General features: G+C 40.7%; 2 long non-coding RNA genes across 4 annotated transcripts; both read right to left on the bottom strand.

Annotated features, from left to right (window-relative positions):
* Window positions 1–1,367: 1,367 nt before the first annotated feature.
* LOC133743230 (uncharacterized) lies at window positions 1,368–11,925 on the bottom strand. Its single transcript, XR_009863006.1, has 2 exons — window positions 11,585–11,925; window positions 1,368–1,457 (listed from the first exon to the last, which is right to left on the bottom strand). It is a non-coding gene; the product is annotated as an uncharacterized LOC133743230 (long non-coding RNA).
* Window positions 4,760–7,542, bottom strand: LOC133743229 (uncharacterized). 3 transcript variants are annotated; one of them, XR_009863002.1, is made up of 6 exons: window positions 7,042–7,542; window positions 6,867–6,930; window positions 6,565–6,616; window positions 6,425–6,456; window positions 5,103–5,214; window positions 4,760–5,016 (listed from the first exon to the last, which is right to left on the bottom strand). It is a non-coding gene; the product is annotated as an uncharacterized LOC133743229 (long non-coding RNA). The 3 variants fall into 3 exon arrangements; XR_009863003.1 differs by lacking the exon at window positions 6,867–6,930; XR_009863004.1 differs by lacking the exons at window positions 4,760–5,016; window positions 5,103–5,214 and adding an exon at window positions 5,443–5,772.
* Window positions 11,926–14,367: the final 2,442 nt, after the last annotated feature.

Here is a 14,367-nt window from a genome sequence, read left to right as displayed (position 1 = left end):
TCGTAAGGTAGCATCCTCCCATCAATTTCACATATATATGCTATTGAAGAAACTCTGTCCAATATTGTAAAAACATGCCTTCCCAACACCCCATACAGAAAATACAAAAAAGCGACTAGCGGAAGTGAAATTTCTATCCATGAAAAGAGGCATGCAGCAGGCTTTAGACATACAGTTCTGTCCAACATTGATGATTAATGCTGCTCACAAGCCACAACTAGAATTGGTGGTGCTGAATTATAGTCTTGCTATATATCTTGAATGGGAGCATGATGCCAGCCTAGCATTACGTTCTTTGTTTCTCGTACAATCTACAATCTCTTGTTTCAACAACCTGAGGAAGTATTGGTTTTGTTTTGTCAGTCTAGAAAGTTCATTTTGATGGTCAAGCATGAGGAGAAAATCGGACAGGCTGGTACTGATTAGAATACTTCAGAATCAGAAGTGGAGATAAGGAACATTGATTCTATAATGATTAGAATGAACTCCATCTATGAGAAAAGAATCCCCCAATAACTAATGAAAACGAATGTTCAAATAAGTATTGCTTGCTTATCGTTTAGTTATCTGGATTTGCTGTTACCACTGCCTGCTCATCTGTTGTCCTTTGACGTACCCTGGGAACTGAGGCTTTTCACTTGTGTTTAATTAGTGCTGCTGATTTAAAAACTGAAGGGGAGGAAAAATTAATGGTGAATATGATTAGTCAAAAAAAAGAAATTAGTTCATTCAAAATGCTTTGGGTTTGTATCACCAAGCTTGGGCAAAAAGTTGGACCTAAGAGGAGGAATATGTATACAAAGACGAGGAATGTGAAGAATGGACATATTAAGTCCAATCAGCAGTCCTGCTTACATGGTTCCGAATACGTCACAAGGTAAGCCATGCACTTAGGCAATTTAGGTTTGAGTGCTTGAATTGAGTGTTGGACTTCGATCGTTCGAGATAAAGTGGGTATAAATTAATTGAATTTGAGTGTTGGACCTAAGATCACTTGCTGTTTGATGAGTTCTTATGATTATTTGAACTTAAGAAGTACTCTTTAGTCTTTACATTTAGTTGAGTTCTTGTTTCGAATAACAAAAATCAGACGACCCATCTTTGCTTGTGCGTCCGAAGACTCCTCAATCCTTATTGAGTCTTCTTTTTGGACCAATAGTAGAGCTCATATGATAAGTTCAAGGTAAGCCATGTAATAAAACTTATGAGTATCCATATTGCACAAAAGTTGTCTTCAATACTGCTGTGGCAATCATGCTAACAGCTTAAAATCTCTGATTCTGGAGATATATATATTTTAGCTAGAAAGGACTTTAACTGGATGTCAAAATGGTGTGAGGTAAGTCATGGTTAGAACTATAATAAAATTTGTTGTAAAAGTAAAACTATGCTTTGATTTAGTATATTCTGGCAGTGGTTTAATACAAAATAAGACAAGACAGTTGATGAGGATTGGACTGTATTGTTGAAGGATATTGACACTTAGTGTGCCTAGTCAAACTAGGATAAGTTCTATAGTTGTAATAGGAGAGGTTTCCTACTCCAAGTTAGATAAGGAATCCTTGTACTCTTAGATTATGCACTTGTAATCCCTATATATAGGGCTCCTATTCTCTATAATGAAATACACTTCTCTCATCAATCTCTCTCAATACCAATATACTTAAACACGTTATCAGCACGACTCTAGCCACAAAGCAAAAGCCAAAACCCGAAAAGAAATCCCTATCACCAAAACTGCCGCAGCTCCTAGCCCGTGCTAGCCACCGCTGCAGCCCCTGCTGCCCCGCACGCCTCCGCAGCCCCTGCTGCCCCGCGCGCACCTCTGCAGCCCCTGCTGCCCCGAGCACACCTGCCCCCGCAGCCCCTACGCACACCTGCGTTCGCTGCTGCCTTGCCCGCACCGACTGCTGCCCCGCAACTGGCCTGCCCACTTCGCGCCCGTAGCCCCTGCACCCCCTGCTGCCCCTGCAGCACACCTGCAACTCGCTGCCACTGCAGCCCCTGCTGCCGCGCACCACTGCACACCTTTACTCGACTCGCTTCGTTCCATCACGCCTGCATCGACACGCGCGTGATCCAAAAACCAAAAAGTAAGTATTCAAAAGAGTAAGTTTTGAAGTTCCTAAAATTTGAAATTTGAATATTTCTTCTTTTTCTCGGGGACTTAAAAACCTCCCTTCTTCTTCATCCCACCTTCCATAGAACGTGGGTTCAATTCAAAGCGGAATCATGGGGATTCGCGCTATAAACAAACTAAGAGTGTTCGTAAAGACTTCGGACTAAGAGCGTCCGCAAGCATCGATTTATGACCTTATAAACATCATTGTTTCGGTCTAATCCAATTTTCTTGGAAATCGATTTCTTGGTAGCATAGCTCGGAAATCTTAAATATTTAGTTGTCGTGGAAGTTTTAACTCCGAAACTAATATATTCCTTCTTCTTATTTCAGGATGTCGAAACTTGACTTTCCTGCACTTACCTCAACTGGCTTGGAATATCATAGTTGGGCCACGGATGTTGAGCACCATCTCACTTCAAAAGGGATCCTACCCTTAATTCAAGCTCCTAATCCTACTCTCATATTTGAGCGTACGGCTACGAACAATGCCACCGCCCTCATCTTGATGAGGCGCCACATGGATAAATCACTCCGATTGGAGTACATGGCAATCAAGGATGCTAGAGAATTATGGGTCGTGCTAGAAGAGCGATTTGGTAATATCAAGGATACCCTCCTCCCTGACTTGAAAGTTCAATGGGGCAATCTACGATTCGCCGACTTCAAGTCTGTAGCTGAATATAATTCAGAAGTTCTACGCCTCAAAACCATGTTGGGGTTCTGTGGACAACCCGTCACAGAGCAAGAACTAATTGAGAAAACTCTCTCCACCTTCCCCGTCTCAGCAATTTTGCTCTCAAAGCAATATCGAACGGAATTCGATACTAGACGGATCACGAGATTTCATCAGCTCATTACTATTATGTCTGTAGCTGAAAAGCATGATAATATCCTCGTGAAGAATTATAATTCAAGGCCTATCGGAACTAAGAGCGTTCATGAGGCGAATTATAATAATGCACCCAAAGGAGGGCGCAAGGAGCGGAACCCTAAGCATAAGGGACACAACGGACGTTCTGGTCCATATAACCGCCCTACAAAGGAAGGTACTCGTCAGAATGAAGGACGATCACGTGGCAATACATGGCAACGTGGGAGAGGAGGCCGTGGGGCTCCAGGACATGGAGGAACCACCCAGGGCCGTGGGAATGGCGCCAACTCTTATGGGGGACGCCACCCAAGTGCAAACAATGCACCTCAATTAAAGGGAGGAAATCACAATGACATGTGTCATCGATGTGGATCTAGTGAGCACTGGTTCAAATAATGCAAAGCAAGCAAACAATTGGCTGCGCATTACAAGGCATTTAGAGACTTCAGAGAGCATGAAGCCAATTTTGCCGAAAATATAGAAGAAGATGGTGATGATGCCAACGTCAATCTCACCATAGCGGACTTCAAATCTGACAAAGAATTGCACAAGGATGCTGCAGATTTTGATTAGTATAGTCCTTTACTTTTCCAAGAATTATGTAATGGCAATTATGCCTTAAATCAATAAAATGACTTATTGTATTAACTTTTTCCCTCTAGGCGTACTCAAGAGTACTTGTGATGTCTAGGCAAGGTTTGATCTGAGAGAACGGTTTTAAAAGTGAGCAACGCTCCACCAAAATCTCGCCTTACCTTACCTGGTCACAACTAAATTGAAATTACCGAACGGATTGAGTGACTACGATTTGTCTACAGTTTGATTTTTATATTGGATTAGATTTTGGTCAAGAAACTTTGATGTAATCATTGGCTATTTTAATAAAGTTTTTGATTTGTTCTATACAATGTCTTGGACATATTTTTAATTCGAACTTTATTATTTTTCAGTATGTTTCCTGGAGAGCTAGAATGCCTCGTGGATAGTGCAACTACACATACTATCCTTCGAAATAGACAGCTATTTCTATGGATGACACCATCTCGATCTTCCGTGACTACGATGGCTGGATCATCTCGATTGATCCATGGTCGAGGACCAGCCCAATTTATGTTGCCAAATGGCACGACTTTAAATGTCACCGAAGCTCTTTATGCTCCTAGGGCAGGAAGAACCCTATTAAGCTTCAAAGATATAAGAGCCAATGGTTTTCATGTGGAAACACATTGTGAGAATGGACAAGAGTTCCTTTGCATCACCTCTAATGACTACGGACATAAACGAGTCTTAGAGAAACTTATGTGTCGCTCTAGTGGGTTGTACGCAACCACTATTCGAGTCATTGAATCCAACCATGTCATGAGAGATGATTTATGGGATTCCGACACATATAGGCTTTGGCACGACCGTTTGGGACACCCAGGTCGTGACATGATGATCCGTATATTAAAGACTTCACACGCACTACTAAAAAAAACTCCAATTGCGACGGCAGTTTGCGACGGCAAATCGTGATTTTGCCGTAGCAAATACTTTTCGCGACGGCAAATTAAGCTTTTGCGACGGAAATGTCAGCGTTGCAATAGGTGGCGTCACAAAATCCATTTGCGACGGTAAATTTCCGTTGCAAAAAGTATTTGCGACAGAAACTATTGCCGTCGCAAAGACTAATTTAACTGCGACGGATACTTTGCCGTCGCAAAAAGATATTTAATTATAAAAAAAAATCTGGTGTGAATTTCACACCAAAGCTAGTACCGTACTGCAAAAATTATAAGGTGAAAATGTTAAAATAGCATATGAACTAATTTCAATTACAAACCAACAATCACAATTGTAAAACCAATCAAAGGTTTGGCAAAATTACAAGCATCAAAATACCTAAAACTACTAAGTTTCTTGTTGAAATTAAGAGTTACACCCGAAAACAGTTGGAATGAGACCTTGGGTTGCCCAGGAAGTTATACAATTCTATCAGCTTCTTCTTCATTCACTGATCCATGACTTGTGCTTTTGAACAGCCCTACAAGCAAAATAGAGACATATCCTCAATAACCTAACCCACAAATAGCAGATAACAAGTAAATACCAAAGAGAGAAATTATTAACCTGCATGAAACCTGCTTGGGCATCCATGGATTCTCTCCAGTGTGCCAAGTAACCAGCCATTCTAGGGATTGCAAATAAAACTGGGAAGAACTCCGTTGGAAATCCCATTGCCCTGTTTAACAAGAAGTCAATACTTTCTTACCAGTTACAAACAGGAAAACCCACAAACTTTCATATCTAAGATTCAAAGTCTAAGATTCCTACCTTGACGCCAGATGCCGAGCAGCAGCCGTTGAGCAATTCATCTCATGTTCAGCGTGGAGTATGAAGAGAATGTCCAATACTTGGGCGAGGCGGGAATTTGGTTTATAAGCTCTATTGCCCCTGCATGTTTGTCAAAAAGAAGATCTTGATTGGACTGGAGGACCCAAATTTCACATTTCCAAAATAGCTTCCACCTAAACCAAAAAATTTAAAATGGCCTAATGCGTTCTACTCTATAATACAACAGCAAAAAGAGAAAAAAAAAAATTAAAAAATTCTGAAGAGAGTATAAACAGTTAACAAACTGACTATCAAGATATAAGACGACAAGAACAAGGTATTCCAGTATAAACATACAAGGAGTCTAGCATGTATAAGAAGTTCTCGGAATAAGAAAAGTTGTTAGATGGGAGAACTGGGGTCTTCCTGCCAATCTCAAATAAGCTACTGCTGCAATAGTTGTTGCCTGGAAATAAATTAAGTTTAATATGAGTTTACTCCTAATTACCGACAGAGACTCAGAACTACAGGCATGCAGCATTGAACCTAGATATATAGGCTACATCCATTCAGGGGAATTTGAGAGCATATAGTCCACAACAATTTCTCAAATAGAATATATAGTGCAGGGTACCCACAATACTGGGTAAAAACTAAAAACCAAAAGAATATTTCATTTATAAAAGTTAGCATGGCTGTTTAACTTCCTCCTCTAGGCTTGTTTTGGTGGGGTAGCATTATCAAAATCAAACTAGAGAAAGAGAAAACGAATCAGTTTGAGTAGAGAATAAGGATTCTCATCAAGAAGTTTCTATTGTAAACAAGAATTTTCGAAACTCAACAACAAAGCAGCAGTAAATTGTAGATTTCATTTAAAGTTTCGATCTTTGGATTGTGTGAGGAAGTAAAGAGAGGCGAAGAAGAGAGATCTTAATTAATAGAAAACTGAGAGAGAGAGAGAGAGACAGTGTGTGTGTATTATCAGCAAAAACCACATAATCCCAAATTTCCATTCCTTTTCCTCAACTCAATTTCTACCCAACAAATTGGCAAACCATATAATCAAGTAAATACACAAATTACAATAGTTAACCAATAAATTAGACATAAAAACTCACAAGCTCGGCTGTCACGGACAAGATAATCAAACCTGTGATCATTAATATATCCATAGCATTAGATTCCATGAAGAAATATACATAACAAACATAAACTAGAGTTCAGATGAGCAACACAGATGATGAAAAGGCTTGCATACCATTACGCCCAGTTGCCACAATTTCATACAGAAAAGGCTTCTCCCTGGAGCTCTACACAAACAATAAACAAAAAGAAACAAATGTAACAGCAAGAATAAGTAAAAGCAAGAATCCATAATATCATAAAAGCAAGAATCCAGAGTATCATAAAACCAAGAATCACTAACACCTCCAGAACCCTAATAAGAGACAGTACCTACAACTGACTGTAACAGAAATTATCAAACAAGATACAGTATATGAACATCAACACATCTATTTGCCCAATTGCATAAATAATCAAAAATTAGTAAATGGGTACCTAAATTTCAAGCGAAACACATTGGAATCTTCAATTTCACGCCCCAAAAAGACTAGCAGAGTAGCTATGAACACGAAATTTAAAAAATTTAACAAAGTACATATAAGTAAGGTAATCTTGGAAATCCTAATTCGTGTATTGATGTGGAAAAACTATGAGGAATCGAGATGGTTACCTTGTAGAATTGAAATTGAGGTTTGGATCCTCAGTGCCCAATTCGAATTGGGGTTTTGGTGTTAGGGGAATTAGGCTCTCACCTTTCAATTTTGAGAATGGCTTACGCATGCGTCGGGGACTCGGAGGCCACATCAAAAGCTGAGAGGGATGAATTACAGCCTTTACCTTATCCAGATCAAGAACGCCAGGGTCCTGAAACCAACATCCCTCGCCATCAACTCGTTCAGCTTCTTTGAGGAGGAGACGACCATCAACAGAATCCAATCTCACTGTCTGCTCATCTTTTGGAATACATCTCCTAAAACAACAGCCTACCGACTACAATACGATCCAAAGAATTAAGAACCCAATCGATCGAGAAATTTGACCTTGGGAAGAAAAGAATGATATGGATTCCAACGTTTAGGCGACTAGAAATCGAAGTATCTTCGGATCTGGGTGAGGAATGGGGAAGAAGAGATAAGGTTTGAGGAAGAGAATGAGGCCGACCCTCTTTTTTATCTTTTTCCTTTTCTTTTATCCGGCAGTTTGTTGGCTTATTCTTTCTCATTTAGCGTGTTTGCTGCGACGGATTGGCTATACTGTGGCAATTGATGTAAGATTTTGCGATGGTAAAATTGAAACCGTAGCAAAAATTTGTAAATTTACGACAGAAAATATACCGTAGTATATGCCGTCGCAAAAGCTGACTTTTCGCGACGGAATATTTTTCCGTCGCAAATTTTCGAAGCAATTGAGGTTTTTTTTAGTAGTGACGGACATCCATTTTTCAGAACGAAAGGAAGTAAAACTCGAAATTTGGATCAAGGAGGAGCACCTGCGCCTCACGGCGCCTTCCCTTTTCAAGTCCGGCCACCACTAGCCGGCGCCGCCATCCCCCTGCGGCTCAAGGGTGGCTTTGACGCCCCCTCTGCTCCTCTGACTCGAATTTCTACTTCTAAAGTCCATTGTGACTTCATGGCTCAACCAAACTCCTCATTGGTTGTTTCTAAAGCCCATCATTCGTTCTGCAAAGCCTGCTCTTTAGCAAAGTTAGGATCGAGACCATCCTATGCAAAGGACACCAAAGAAAATATACCATTCTTGCAAAGAATCCAAGGTGATATTTGTGGACCTATTCAACCATCATGCGGACCATTTCGATATTTTATGGTATTGGTTGATGCATCGACACGCTGGTCACATGTCATGCTATTGTCCACAAGGAACGCTGCATTTGCTAAACTCCTAGCACAAATAATTAAGTTAAGGGCTCACCACCCTGATCATCCTATTAGGTCTATAAGATTAGACAATGCTGGAGAGTTTACATCAAAGACTTTTGATGATTATTGCATGTCCATTGGGATTGATGTTAAACATCCTGTTCCTCATGTTCATACCCAAAATGGTCTCGCAGAAGCCACCATTAAACGACTACAAATGGTTGCTCGAGCATTGGTGATGCGCACCAATCTCCCTATTTCTGCTTGGGGCTATGCAATATTGCATGCAGCTGTACTTATTCGTCTGAGGCCTACTGCCACTCAACCCTTTTCTGCGTCCCAGATGGTGACTGGGTATGAGCCCAATGTCTCACACTTACGCATATTTGGGTGCGCAGTTTATGTGCCAATTGCGCCTCCACAGCCCACCAAAATGGGTCCTCAACGACGATTAGGCGTTTACGTTGGTTATGATTCTCCAACGATTATCCGCTACATAGAACCCTTGACAGGCGATCTCTTTACAGCTAGATTTGCGGATTGTCACTTCGATGAGACAGTCTTCCCGTCGTTAGGGGGAGGTAAGAACATCAATGTTCAACAGGAACGACAGGAATTGTCGTGGTCTGTCCCCACTCTGTCTCATCTTGATCCCCGAACCGCACAGTCCGAAATTGAAGTGCGGAGAATCCTCGATCTTCAGAACGTAGCAGAATCGATGCCTGATGCGTTTTCTGATATCGCTAAAGTGACGAGATCACACATACCTGCTGCAAACGTGCCTGCAAGGATTGATGTCCCTAAAAGTAGAGGACATGACGCCAACTCAAGAATGCATGAGCATGGCGCCAACGTCCCATCTCTAAATGATGGTGACGTTATGGCTAGGCCCACGGCTCCCGCCAGGAAGCGCGGGAGGCCCATAGGTTCGATGGATTCTCGCCCAAGAAAGAAAGCGAGTTTGGCACAAAATAATCCATTAATCATCGATATAAATAATCCATCTCATGAGAATATTCCGGATTTTGGTTATGTCCAAGAGACATCATTGGGGGACGCTCCAATGTCAGAACCAACTCCAGAGAATAGAGAGATCTCCATAAATTACACTAGTGTACATGAGATGATGGATAGAAATTCTATGGCGATTGATGATGCATTTGCATATCATATTGCGAAAGGGATTATAGAATATGATGATATCGAACCTCGCTCTGTTGAAGAATGTCAACGAAGAGCAGATTGGCCTAAATGGAAAGATGCGATCCAGGTTGAATTGGATTCACTAACAAAGAGACAGGTATTTGGGCCTGTAACGCAGACACCCCCAAGTGTAAAGCCTGTTGGCCATAAATGGGTTTTTGTTAGAAAGCGTAATGAGAAAAATGAGATGGTAAGATATAAAGCCCGCCTTGTGGCGCAAGGTTTCTCACAACGCCCTGGAATCGACTACGAGGAGACATATTCTCCCGTAATGGACGTTATAACGTTCCGCTACCTTGTCAGTTTGGTAGTTTCCGAAAAACTTGACATGCAGCTTATGGATGTGGTTACAGCATATCTCTATGGGGATCTAGATTCAGAGATATATATGAAGGTTCCAGATGGACTTCAATTACCCAAATCAAGTGGCTCTAAACCACGGAGCGCGTTTTCAATAAGATTAAAACGCTCACTATATGGATTAAAACAATCTGGACGGATGTGGTATAACCGTCTAAGTGACTACTTGATTGGTAAGGGATATATTAACAATGAAATATGCCCATGCGTGTTCATTAAAAGAACAAGTTCCGGATTTGCAATCGTAGCAGTTTATGTCGATGACATGAACCTAATTGGAACTCTAGATGAGTTAAAGGAAACTGCTAATTACTTGAAATCCGAATTTGAGATGAAAGATCTTGGGAAAACACGGTTTTGTCTCAGTTTAGAACTCGAGCACCGTAGTGATGGGATTTTGATCCATCAGTCTGCATATACTCAGAAGGTCCTAAGGCGCTTTAATGAAGATAAAGCGAAGCCTGCGAGTACTCCCATGATCGGCCGTAGTCTTGAGCCCGGAAAAGATCCATTTCGTCCAAGGGATGAGGACGAAGAACCCTTAGAGGCCGAAGTGCCCTATTTGAGTGCAATAGGCGCATTATTGTACTTAGCTCAATGCACAAGACCGGATATCTCATTCGCAGTGAACTTGTTAGCTCGACACAGCTCTGCGCCAACACGCCGCCATTGGATTGGTGTAAAGACCATCTTTCGATACCTAAGAGGTACGATTGATATGGGCCTATTCTATCCCTACAGAGAGAAAAGGAATGACGGAAAATTGGGATCGGACCCCAAAAGGCAAAACGCCCCCGTCCATGGAATGGCCGCCGGCCATGTTACCGCCGCCGGCGCCGCCGCCGCTCATGGTGGCCGGCGTCCTCCTATCTCCCTCCATCAAAACGACAATGATGTCTTGATGGGTTTTGCTGATGCAGGGTACCTCTCTGACCCTCACAAAGGTCGCTCCCAAACAGGTTATGTCTTTACCATGGGAAGCACTGCGATATCTTGGAGGTCTACGAAACAGACCCTTGTTGCTACTTCCTCAAATCATGCAGAGATTATTGCTCTACATGAAGCTGTACGTGAATGTGTATGGCTAAGGTCTGTAATTCGACACATTCAAGGAAGTTGTGGTTTGAAGTCTACCACAGATGAACCTACATGCATTTATGAGGATAATGCAGCTTGTATTGAACAAATGAAGTTAGGTTTCATCAAGGGCGACAACACCAAGCATATATCGCCTAAGTTCTTTTATAATCAGCAACAACAATCACTTCTAAAGATTGAAGTGAATCAAATCCGATCAGAGGATAATATAGCGGACTTATTCACTAAGTCGTTACCTAAATCCACCTTCGAGAAACATGTGAAGAGTATCGGATTAAGAAGGTTATCCGAACTCCCATGATTGTAGCAATCAGGGGGAGTTACTCAGTCTCGAAGGATCAAGGACGTGTTGCACTCTTTTCTCCTCCTCGAGTTCATTTTTATCCCACAGGGTTTTTCACTTGAGCAAGGTTTTTAACGAGGCAACGGATGAAGCGTCACCACCAAGTTTGAGCGGCACAAGGGGGAGTGTTGAAGGATATTGACACTTAGTGTGCCTAGTCAAACTAGGATAAGTTCTATAGTTGTAATAGGAGAGGTTTCCTACTCCAAGTTAGATAAGGAATCCTTGTACTCTTAGATTATGCACTTGTAATCCCTATATATAGGGCTCCTATTCTCTATAATGAAATACACTTCTCTCATCAATATCTCTCAATACCAATATACTTAAACATGTATTATATATTCCCAGGATATGATCCTGGGAGAATAAGAAAGTTTTACAGGGGACTAAGACAAAATTTCACTATCTTTGCACTCAAAAATGGAGTTGTGATATTCGGACGAATTGTTTTTGCGAATTCATATGGAGTCGCCATTGGTCTGCTTCATAAATTTTGTTTCTTTCAGCTCTGTAGCAGCTTCAGAGTTAGAAATCCTTCCCTTCAGTAAAGAGGTGAGTCAATTCAGTTGACGACCCATCATAGTCTTGCCTCTTCTTCATCTTGACTCAGCATGTTCTGATGAGTTTTGAATTTGAAGTTGGATCCCATTTTCATTTCATCATTCAGTCACACACTTAAGCGGGAAGTGAGATCAAGGAAGGTGTCTTCACTGCAGGGGATTGTGATACCGCCCATGGGATGATCATATCCAAATTCTTCTTCAGCTTGACTCAGCAAAACCATAAATGAAGGTTGGTTCAAGTATGATATTGGAATCAAAAATCGCTTCTTCTGGCTCTCTCCAACATAGACCGCAAAGTAGCCTTTTGGGATATCTAAGGTCTTTGAAGCTGTCTTGTTCGCATTAGATGAAGATCGGGTAAGACTTCTCTTGGGGCTGACAATTACAGGCAGCCGGAAACCCATGGCTTCTATATTCCCAAGTGTATAAACAATAAAAAGAGTTGAAAGGATCTGGGAAAGATAGGAAGCTTTGATGTTTAATGAAGGAGAAGAGTTGAGTTACTGATCCTGAGTCATATGACTTTATATAGATGATGAAAGGGTGTGTGGAAGATCTCTGCTATATGAAATGAGTGGTTAGCATTGGCACCAATGAGGGACACTAGCTTGTTTCAAATCAAGAAATCACATGGGTTTGTCCTGCCGTTCACGTAACTCATCCCCAGCATATGCATAAGCTTGCTGTTCCTTTTTTGAAACATCTTTCCCTACCTCCTTGAGTTGACAGACAATACAGGTGCCACCAGAAGTGAGGTATCTGTCTAATAAAACATATTAGATAAAGACTCATAAGAGCCATGATTCAGACTTGCACTTCTACCCAGCACTGGTGAATAATGTTTCTTTACAGACAAGAATTGCTGGCTCACCAAGCGAGCCTAGCATGTGGTTTTGCTGGTTCATGTATGACATCTATGATCTTCAATCCCAACATGCTTAGGAAGTTTTTCATTTTGTGTAGTCAATCAAGAAAAGTCAATTGATGGTCGACCATGACAAGAAAACAGCACAGGTAATGATTTAGATATTTGACGAGCAGTTCAAGGTATTCACTGTAATACCAGTGATGAGAAATTATGCATTCATGAATCATGAATCATGGAATTTGTAGTGTCATTGCCCTGCTAGTACTTAATTTTCAAGGGAAGATTATAACTCTTTTCATGCACTCTAGAATTCAGTTTTCTATCCTTTTTACAGCAAGAAATCTTTCTATTGCATTTATCTACTATTTCTTATCCCTCCCCCCCCCCCGCAGATCTTTGAGGTAGAGTTGTCTACAGTTTCAGTTGACCTGCCACTCTTTACACCTGAGAAACAAGATACCATTGTCTACTGTTTGTTTTCTCTTGCTCTTTTCTTCATGAAAGTGGCATCTGAGTATTTTTTTTTTTTTTTTCAGTTTCTATATTTTTTGATATTATGCTCTTATTGAAATGGTTTTGAAACCGGTTTACTCACACAAGTGAAAAATATATGCAACAATTTTGGCTCTGTTATTTTGCGGATGGTTTTGGATCCAAGATCCACTTCCTAACAGCTAAACCACAGAGATAATAGGAATAAATAGAAAGTAGATAAAATGCAATTGAAAGATTTCTTGCTGTAAAATGCAACAAGTGAAAAATATATGCAACAATTTTGGCTCTGTCATTTGATCCTCTACTTTCTATTTATTCCTATTATCTCTATGGTTTAGCTGTTCCTTAATGCCTTATTCACTGCCTCTACCTTTCATGTTGCAGATTGATTATGATTATACATGGATGTTCCTTTGAAAATATAATTACTCAAGTGATTATTGTCCTCGATTTTCATATCCTTTGCAAACTATGAATTTATGGAGTGCTGTACCTCCGATTTTGGTCGGGTACTTTGGAAAGTTTGCAAACTTACCATTGTTATTCTTGCTTTTCCCCAAATCATTTTTATTTACTTATTTATTTATTATTATTTTATTAGAAAGTCCTTTTTACTTGTTTGCAGTTTAAATGATAGAGCTGGTCTTAGCTGAGTTAGGAATGGCAAGGTGTAGTGAGAAATAACTTCAATGAAATCATCAGTTCTATTTGCCAGAAGTATAGCCATGTCATATTACCATATAAGTAGGTATCCATTTAACCATCACAGTCACATGTTTGGTTTTCAATGCTGCATTGGTAAGTTGATGAGGATTTGAAATGTATTCCCTAACTTTTCTTGATAGCAATAAAGAAGTTTACAAGGGATTAATTGAAACACAGAATTTTATCTGTGAGTACAAAATTGGAGCCTTGATATAGAGAGCTCAGATGATGTGGTCATTTGTCCGCTTCACAAATTTTGTATCTTCCTGCTCAGCTCAATGGCAACTTCAGCGTTCCTGAAGTTTTCCTTGAATAGGTGTGAGTCCATTCAGTTGGATGATCAAGCATAGACTCGTCTTTATCTTGATTCAGCAGCGAGTTTCGAAATGAGGAGGTTTTGGATCCAAGATCCACTTCCTTAGTCTTCCTTCACACACTTAAGCGGGAAGTGAGATCAAGGAAGGTGTCTTGACTACAAGGA

Source organism: Rosa rugosa, chromosome 4, assembly GCF_958449725.1.
Source record: "Rosa rugosa chromosome 4, drRosRugo1.1, whole genome shotgun sequence".
NCBI lineage: Eukaryota > Viridiplantae > Streptophyta > Magnoliopsida > Rosales > Rosaceae > Rosa > Rosa rugosa.
This window is presented reverse-complemented; position numbering and strand designations above follow the sequence as displayed.